Here is a 10,341-nt window from a genome sequence, read left to right as displayed (position 1 = left end):
TTTTTTACTAAATTTCATCAAAAATAGAATTTTATTTGCTAATAGAAGATAACTATGTTTTGGTACTCCTACAGAACAATATCACGACATTCGCTAAAATTACAAATATTGTACAGTATATTCACTGCAAGGCTAATTGAAATAGCTTGTAATCCAACATATAAGAATGCTACTTGCAAAGTATCTTTGCTAGTAACAGTTTAAAGTAGAGAGATATTCCTAAAAAATCATATATTTTATACATATATGTACGTAGTATATACAGTGAATATAACTATCTTTCTGAATTTATAAAATAACAGTATATAATAATAAATAATAATAATAATATAATATAATAATAATAAAAAAATAATATAATAATAAATAAAAATAACATAATAATAATAAATTTATAGAATAACAATATTCCAATATTTATATTTTTCCTTGTTGCAATTTTGTAAACCGTCAAAGCGTTTACAACAGAAATTCCCAGAAGGAATTGAATGCCAAGTTTTCTGTACCATTTGATTCCTTTTCTAATTGTGGTGGCATAAGAAACCATTTGATCGGAATAATCTATACCACACTTTCCTTCGTTATATTCGACAACAGCTAGCGGTTTTAATGTAGCGAACAAGCGAAACGAAAGATCATTCTTGAGACCACCACTTGAGCGATTCGCATTACTAAAATATCGATAGGAGCACCTAGCAGAGAACGCTTGGTACTGCTGTACGCGTGGCAGTCAATGTGTTAATAAACTATTAAACTACATGTCGTGAAGAAGTATCCCCTTTATGAATATTTATTAATAGCTCTAGAGTTGATAATATTAGCTTGAGGAAGTTCTGTATGTACGTGTAATTGATAGTACTCGCGTACACCTGTGCGTGTAAAACGTTTCAAGTTAATAAAGAGAACATGATACACGTGGAATAGGTATGAATAAAAATTACAAGAAGCCGGAGAATATTCTAAAACATATGCCATGATAAAATATAAATTGTAAAGAGTTATAGATCATGTTATTATATATTAAAATTATGCTTAACAAGCAGATATTAGCGTAAATATGACGCTGCGTTAATTAAATCCAACAATATTGAGAAAAGAACAAATTGAACAATACCTAGAAATAATTTAGAAAAATACTGTTAGATCAATTTCAAATTGGGTTTTCTTTACTCGATGTCAAACTTAACTCTTATTCGTCTTTTGCATAAACTCTTTTCGTGATATGAAACTTTAGAGTTGACATGCTGCTGGTATTAATTGCACACGCAGAATAAGATTTTCCAAATTGAATCGAAACGATTTAGACAGAAAAATGTAATACTTTCAATATTCATAACAATTATTTATGCATTCCGCATATAAACCTACCGAATATTTATTACTTACTTTTAGCTCAAAAATATTTGATATACTACTACCAAGCAAATATTAGATTGAAGAGGAAATCATACATGAAAGATGTCACTTTTTTTAATAAAAAGTTCGTTCTCATCAAAGTTTCTGGCAATTTATTACATACCTGTGTACAAAGTGGATTACTTTGTAACACAACTGGAAAGTAACTTTCTTTAGTAATGATTTACGTAATAAATTACGCAAAAAGTAAAAAGAAGATTATATTTTAAATCATATTCTAAGAATAACTGTATTTTAAACGTGATTTCAAAAGAATTTTGAATTTAAAAATTCGTCAAAAGTACATACGTACTTACTACTTCGACACGATCTAGGCTAATTATGTGTACTAATGTTTATACATCTTGATAGTAGCTGTATTCAAAGAGCGCGTCGAATCTTTTTATAGTATTTGCCTTTTGATGTATTAAAAGTATTGTAGTAACTGATGGTTTCTTAGAGTAAGGACAAGTGATGATGGTAGAGTTCAAAGTTTAGTGTATTTTAATAAGTGATATTCAATAACAAAAGGACCGACTACAATATCGTCGCACGCCGACTCACACTCCGTGTCCGCTCAACTCGCACTCTGCTTCTCCACTGACTCTCTGGCCGTTGTAGCACTCTATTGTCTTTTGCAAGGCCCACCGCACACGTGTTCTGCAGACGCTCGTAACCAGGGTCACGTAGGTCTTTTCGGCAAGGCTATTTACTTGAAGGACCCGGTAATGCATTGATGGAGCCGACAGCGCCTCGGCTCTCGCGACATTGTCTGTAGTTAGCTCGACGTTTCTTGGGCCCTTCTCCCCGATACTACAGTATCATTAGAGATATTCTTCTTATTATCGCAAATATGTATTGTTCTGCTCATTACATCGACAAGTGAACGGATTTTAAGCTTCCTGTTCTTTTACATTTTCAATATTTCCAGAGTTATTTGTTTTCAGTAGAAAAAATATTAATTCCTGCCACTTTTGAGAGGAATTGTTTAGAAGTGTATCCTGTTTATCTCGAATCGCTCAAATATATCGGGGAAAAAATGAATGACACAAAAATCGAATGACATCGAAAGGGATATACTATTATATTCGTGTGTATTTACTTTGCGTGTATTGTCTTAACATGAAATCTCTTGCGTGTTAAAATATTTCAATGGATATCTCCATTTTTTGTTACATAATCACGCAGCTGACGTTCAGACATCTCTAAAATACTAGAAACTTGCGTCTTTCGCACCATCCGCTATCGTAATAGAAACTTTCAAATTCGACAGAGCAATACAAAGCACGTGTCACGTAAAATAACAAAATAAAAAAGGAATTTGAGGTAAAAAAATAAAAAAAGAAAACTTTATTTTTTTTTCTAACATCAATACACTTTACAATCTACTTCCGAACTCTAGGCGTGACTTTCTAAGACTGACTCTTATGATTTTACTTTCGATCGGATCCGATTACTTTCTTTTGTCATTCCTCAACATCCCCACCGTCCATGCATTTGCTAGGCGTCCGCGATCGTTGCCACGTGCTCTTTCTTCTAGAACCTTCGATGGAAGGACCGTTGGGATGTTGATGGTTCATTAGGCACTTCAGCGATATACATTGTCGCCGAGTGCCGCCACATCTTTATTTCTATCGTCAGTCCGTCGGATTTGAAGTATGCCGGTCGTGACACACGCGAAAAGTGACTGACCAAAAAAGAACTGAATGTTTTGACGACATTAAGAAACTGCAGCCTTGTATTTCAGCAATATCATACCAGCAATAACAAATTTTGAGAAATATCTTTATGTTCTATTCCTGTGGCGTACTTTGGATAACGCTAATCCCGGCGACACACTAAATTTTGAAATACATACGACTGATTCTACAGAAGCGGGGATTCTACAGCAGCGATTTCGCTTGCACAGTTGTTCATTTAATTTGTGAATTGTAAGAAACCTCAAGTATGTCAGAGGACATAGTGATATTGCTACAAAAGCGACTAGACAAATAGAGAGCTACATGTGATTTTATCGTATTTTTTTAACCCTTTCGCTTCGGCAATCCAGTCCGCCGAAGTACTGTCACTGAACGGAAACGCGCGCCAGACATACGCACAGTGTGCGTGGCTACTGTATATACGTTTTCCTAAGTCTTAAATAATAATAATTCTTGTAAGAACCGTATACGAAATATCGTTTCACTGTCAATGGATTTAGTAGATTTTTTAGCATGAAACAATATACGATTTTGATGTTGTTTCAACAACGAGTAACTTAAAGAAGTGATTAATCCAATATGTCAATAAAATCAAGGGAAAATGCTCTGTCGATAACGAAAAAATATATTAATGACCACATAGCATTTGTATATGCATCATTTTTGTCAAATTTTGTCTTCAAAACACAACTTTTTAATATTCCTATTTTATCTACTTTTGCTAAAATACATTAAACACATTTCAATACTAAACTAAAGATCTTTAAACTTAAAAATGACTTTTGCTTATTCCCATGTCACAAACAATTGGCTTTAATAATTATCGATCAATACTCTCTTATTCGTAAGCACATCAGCATATTCGATCCATGCAAATTCACGTAAAATGTTACTACTTCCTGCCTTTCGTTACATGTATCTTAATAAATTGTATCTTATTAAATCTTAATAAATATGAGTCTTAATAAAAAGAAGTTACTTTTTACGTAGACCAAACTTAGTTCTATTATTAAGCGCGTAAGCAGATAAGATGAAGATCAAATAGAGACAAAGCTAAAAAATAACGACTATATATTTTCATGTTTCAGCGTTGAAAACTTATGTGGGTGAAACGCTAGAATTGACTGGAGTTCTTCGACAAGAAATGGGCACTTGTCTTTGCATAGACAGCAACAATGTGCCTCCGACAGTCAGCAAACGTTACTCTGTACAAGTTCACTGTATGTATTATTAAGCGCTTATCATAGAGTTATTATACAAATATATTTGCAATTATCATTCTTATATATTATACAAGGTGAATCAGAACACGTGGAAAATATGGCAGAGGTTGATTCTGAATACTGAAATAAGAAGAAAATTTTATATAACATAATATGCCTAATATGACCTTACGTTCCGCTTATAGCTTATTTTGCGATGCTAAACATTACACAGATGAACGATTTCTTGGAAAATAGATAAATCGTGCCGGCCTTATTTCCGGACCAATACGCTCTTCGGATCCGAATCCGTTCGATTATTAAATACGGGGACGTTTAAAATCTCTTACTTATAAAACGTTAGTTGACGTGACGATCAACATTTTCGACAAATTCGTGTAAGCTGTTCGAACAAGATGGACGATCTATGACGCGACGCATTCGCGTTTCCGTAGAAACTGGAACTGGTCGATTCGCGTAATTTCTCTAAAGATAGGTAAGAAAGTACTGTGACACAAAGCAAGCGTCTACTCGAAAACGTTTATACGAAATTTTCTTCTTATTTTAATGCGCTGAATCAGCCCCTGCTTGCCTGGAAGCCGTACTTTCCACATGTCTCGAACTCTATCATACCGATCCACTAGGTAAACAAAATAAAAGCCTGCCAAGCACTGTGGCGGCACGGGCCACGGAACTTTTCAACGGCTCCGGATGCAAAGCGCGACGCCGCCAAAGCGCAACACCGACGTGCCCAACGTACCATCGATATCTTCACACTCTTTCCGCCGAATTCTCGGAAGAGCATACACGTGCCAGCACTGGCGGCACATCTAATGAATGCACGCTAGTGGGGGATATCGATGGGCTACGAAGGGAAGAATCTGCGCGATCCGAAACAAAAGCACAGGAAGTCTGTCTTACGCCATTAAATGTGTAACTCCTCGGTATTATTTGCATAGCAACGCGTCGTATGATCTCTCGGTGTCTATCGTTATTTGTTAGTTGTTACCAGTTGTCTGTTAAGTGTAATTGTTAATTGTTAATTGTTAACTCTGATTGTTGATTAGTTCTAAATAAACTATTGTTCGTTAAAAACACCAAGAGTAGTTCCTTACGCACCTATCACCATACCACCTCAGCACGAACGCCGTATAGATTGTTTTCACCTGTTCGATTCGTGCTAGATTTGACTAAAATACTCATGCGAAGTTATTGAAAATGTAAAATCCGAATTAACATCCAGTTTTCAACAACCTGTCTAAAGATACCGCTCACAAACAAGCTATCATTTCTTGAAACAAATATATAAGATTTATTTACGTTATCAATTTTGTCGTGTGTCGAAATACAGCCCACTCAAAACATTCTATGGACCAAACGAAAAAATTGTTGACATTGATTGTCAACAAGTCCTACAAACTAGGATCTTTCATATTTCTTTCGCTTTTGATAATTAGACACAACCTCCCGCTAGCCGATGAGTCATTCTGCTATATTTGGCTTATCCTTTGTTATTATACAAATTACTGCCATTGTTCACGGCTGATCTACTAATTCGTTTGGTGACTAGACACTACGTTAGATATTTTAATCAAATAAACTCATAATTGTATCGATAAAATACTTCCTATCAGTACAATATATGATCTAAAATTTAAACATCCTACTTCAGGGCGACATATCCAGTGAATTAACGGCGCCTGAACAATCCCTTAAAACGGGTAAATCTATAACTTTATTATCTAATTTCAACCTAATATCCACAAACTGATCAACATAATTTCACTATGCCCAAAAAGAATCGCCTTGCAAATGATATCGATATTTACGACATTTCTTTGCTATATTAATATAGTATTATTTGTTATAGATCCATACCACCGACCTCGACCAGGGCTATCAAAATTCGCCTTCGTCATGGCCAATAACCAATATAATATTAACTACGATAGAAACTGTCATTGTTAATTTAACACTAGCTATCGCTGCTATAATACGAATAGCCTGTATGCATATTAAATAATCTGTAATAAATAACTTATTATTTTTAAATACACCCTGTCTTATATATCTACACCTTCCTTTGTCTTACGTCCACCTTGACCTACGCATTGTCACGTAAAATTCGTGATAAAAAAGGATTTTTGCAATCCACTAGCGATAAAAAGTTCGCGTACAAGGTAAATAGCGGGCAAAAGAACGGTATAAAGCATAGAGTGTAGAGTATAGTAGCATCGCAGAAAAAGAAAATCAACAGCTTGCTCGGTCATTGCGCAGCAACAGATCGAGCAACTATACAAATGATCATGGAAGTGCGTTTCTGCTTCCCGGTCTGTTCGAACTATGACGATTTGTCTTTCTGATCTTTCCGACTCGACCGTTGCACCGTTCACTCGACCATCGACCATAAATTTTCTAGAGAACGGACACTTGAAACTACGTGCTTGCGGTACATTCGATAGCCAGAACAGAGGGATCCTTCGTGAGCCTGTTTTCGTCCTGCGAGACGAGCAAATTATTAGAAATTTCCTGATGCAATTGTACGCGGTTTTATGCAACTTTGATTATACACGTGAACGATATTTGGCACAGAGGAGTAACATTTTCGGGGTAACATTTGCGCACTAATAGGTTCCCACGTAGCTAAAATAAAGCAAAAGTTACGCGAAATTAACGGATGACAATTGAGAAATTTCTTGGGTGATCTACGTTTATTACGAAATGGTTGGATGCGAGAATCGATATCTGGTAGCATCTAAGTTGTCCGAGAGAGTTTCACGATAAAGGAACAGATCTCTGCCGATACTCTCTATCCGACTATCGTAGCAGATTTGCGTACTTTTGCAAGGTCCTCCAAATTAATACAAATTTCTAACTACCGTAACATCGAGATATTATACATCGTAAGGCAAAGTTAAGGAGAGTGGCGATGATCTCGGAAACGCGAAAAATATCTCAGAAGATAGAATTTTGGTGGCGCGAAGGACAAATGTTCGTGATGGTTTTCCCAATAGCGATTCTGATTCTCCCTTGACGTGTCTGCTCGGCGCCACTTCCGGCATCGTGACAACCACCGTAAGCCCTAGGACGCCCTTACAGCCTCCTTTACATCGCATATGCCCTTCTCGCTGTTGATGAAAATCCAATTTGTGAAATTAGACGTTTGCTCGCTTTGAGACAAAGTAAACCGCGTTTCTCACAGGTGTTCGGCAGATGGCGATGATGAGATATAGTGCAACAAAGTGAAATTTTACGCGCGTAAATCTAACAGGATTATAATGTAACAGAAGCACAACAAAGAGGAAACTTGTGATGAAAAAGGAAGAATATATTACCAACGAAACTCTTTTGCTCCATTTTCTTTCGTAGAATTATATTTCACTTGCGAGTATTATAGCAGGTCTGCCTTTGATACAAAAATCATAAAAGGTTTACGTATCTGCACGTATATTTACGCTGTATGAACGACACTCGAGTATTACACGCATGCATTATCGACAAATAGATCCACGTTCGAGATAAGAGTTCCTCTTTGATACTTTCTTATGGTATAAATAACGAGAAATTATCAGGAAGTATGTTACAGTGAAACTGCTCGTACTTCGTTACTTTTACTCGCATGTATGACACCTACAACGATATTCTTTGTTGAATCAATAAATAAAAGCGCTTCCCAGCGTACATACAAGACTAGATCTTGAAATATAAGAATCGACGTAACAATAAGACTAAAAAAGTTCGAAATGAAAGTAATTATGTATATTCGATATATCTTTGGTAATCATTTCTTTAATCTCCTTCTTTGATCCAGTATCCATATTTAAAATCTACGAATAAATGATATATATTTAATATATACATTAAACTATACTTTTTAATAATACATACCATAATTTAATATTATGGTTGAAATTATGACGTATATAGCAATTAATACATACACATGTGTTTAGTTCTATTAACTTAGAAGTACATGTAAATTAAAAAAAAATATATATATATGAAACAATAATAAAATAATGAAGTAACATTGAGAATAGAATCTAGTTTAATTACACATATATACCCTTTTAATAATTCCGTTCTTATAAATTTTATTAAATTTACAGTGAAGCTTACAATTACACTAATGCCAATGAATATTAACGTATGCGTTTATTATTACACTAAATAAAAATGAAAGTAATGCAATGAAAAATACAATATACCTTAATGGAAATAAAATAAGTAAATAGCGAAGTATTTATTAATATTATTATATAGCATTATATTATATTATTATAATATTTATTAATATTTACTTACCTTTTACGTTTGCACAAAAACTATAAAATTTTAAATATAAAGAGAGATTTATAAGAGAGATAAAGCAAGTCACAGAAATTAGTGTCTTTCAATGGCAAAAATGCGTTAAAGGAAGTGAAACGATAATCTCCGTCTCGCGTCACAAGCGGAACTGTGTCAGTTTTGCTCCCTGAAAGTACACGTAGCGGTACATGAGCTAGAGAACATTTCAAATCATGTTGTTGTTTTTTTGCTTCGGAGTATCAAGATCGTGAGGATATACATAATATATTAATAAATAAACTCCGGGCAAAACAATGTCGCCGTTACGTTACCGTCGAACCGTCGAACAAAGACGAATTTGAATTCTCCGACTCTCCCCCGATCTGTTTATACTATACCAGTTTAAACGGACGCAATCGTAAAGAGTTCACGAGAGTTATGGATCAGTATCTACGAGTATCTACCGTCTTTGCGAACATTATCTATAATTATTTATTTAATCATTTGAAAATATACTTGAAGGTTTCAACAACGAGCAATCTTGTCTAATAAATCTCACGATCAACCATCCTCTACACACAAGTCCTCTGAAAACATAACGACTTTTCAGTTCAATTTGAATCGTTGCGTTCAACGCCATCAGGGTGTCCTGCATAACGCGGGCATCCGACTAGGTGCTGATACCACATACAAGAACAAGTCGAATATGTGAAATAAAGCTTTTTAGCTTAAGGTCCCGTTTTGAAAAAAATACAGTTTGAACATGTTCGGTTGGCAATTGGCTTAATACAAATTTTTACAAAATTTTACGCGATTTATTTTTACAAAATTTGTTAAAATTGATTAAGAAGTTACTTTCAAGAAGTAATATTTACATAATTGTAAATTGAATCCTATGTTTAACAAAATTAGGCATTCTTAAGTATTTGTTATTGTAAATTACTATTATGCTTCGCCAAGTGTGATTGGCGATTTCTGGAACACAGCGTCCATCGATGTCTTCAATGAAAGAACATAAGTTTAATAACCTAACTGTTCGCGATCTGTTCGCGAATTATTGTATTGTATTATAAATTATGTGGCATCATGATATCATAAGGAATACAAGTCACTATGATTTCTTCGTACTATTTCACAGATGGAGTGTGCAAATTTGACTTTACAATGAACAAAGTCAAACGTGACAATGACAAAATTGTATGTGGCAAAACTGGATACCTCAATGTTATACAGTGTGTCAAGAAAGTGTTTGTTGTCATCTTATGTCTTTGGGAGGTAATTCTACACCTTCGGATTTGCGAAGATCTGTTGAAAAAGAGGATCACAAAACTGACCTTGAGCATTCTATTGCACGTATTGCGTGTTTGTGCGCGTATTTATCCATCGATGTATTGCAAAGAACAGTTTGTCCAATAGGGGTTTCACACGCAGCAGTGGGAAAAATAATACTCTCACCCTGAGAGAATTGACCGGCGAGGGCGCGGCAGAGGCCATGGAAGCGCTTCGGTGAGGTGCGCTAGGTCCGTCGCAAATCTGCCCGGCAGGGGAACCGGATTGTCTGGCACGACGGCTCCGGCGACGAGGCGAGGTGTAACGTGGCCGCATATCGCTCCATTAGGGGGTGTATTGAGCGCGGAGGGGGTGTATCCCTCACACCAGTTCCCGGGCCCCTCTAGATCGCTGCCGGGACGGTCATCGTGGAGGTTTTAGTCCGTTGGCGTCTGCCACTACCACGCCGCTTTTTCCCAGAAGCGACC

The sequence above is a fragment of the Bombus vancouverensis genome, chromosome 15 (genome assembly GCF_051014615.1).
Source record: "Bombus vancouverensis nearcticus chromosome 15, iyBomVanc1_principal, whole genome shotgun sequence".
Classification (NCBI taxonomy): Eukaryota; Metazoa; Arthropoda; class Insecta; order Hymenoptera; family Apidae; genus Bombus; species Bombus vancouverensis.
Note: the sequence above shows the minus strand (reverse complement) of the source record.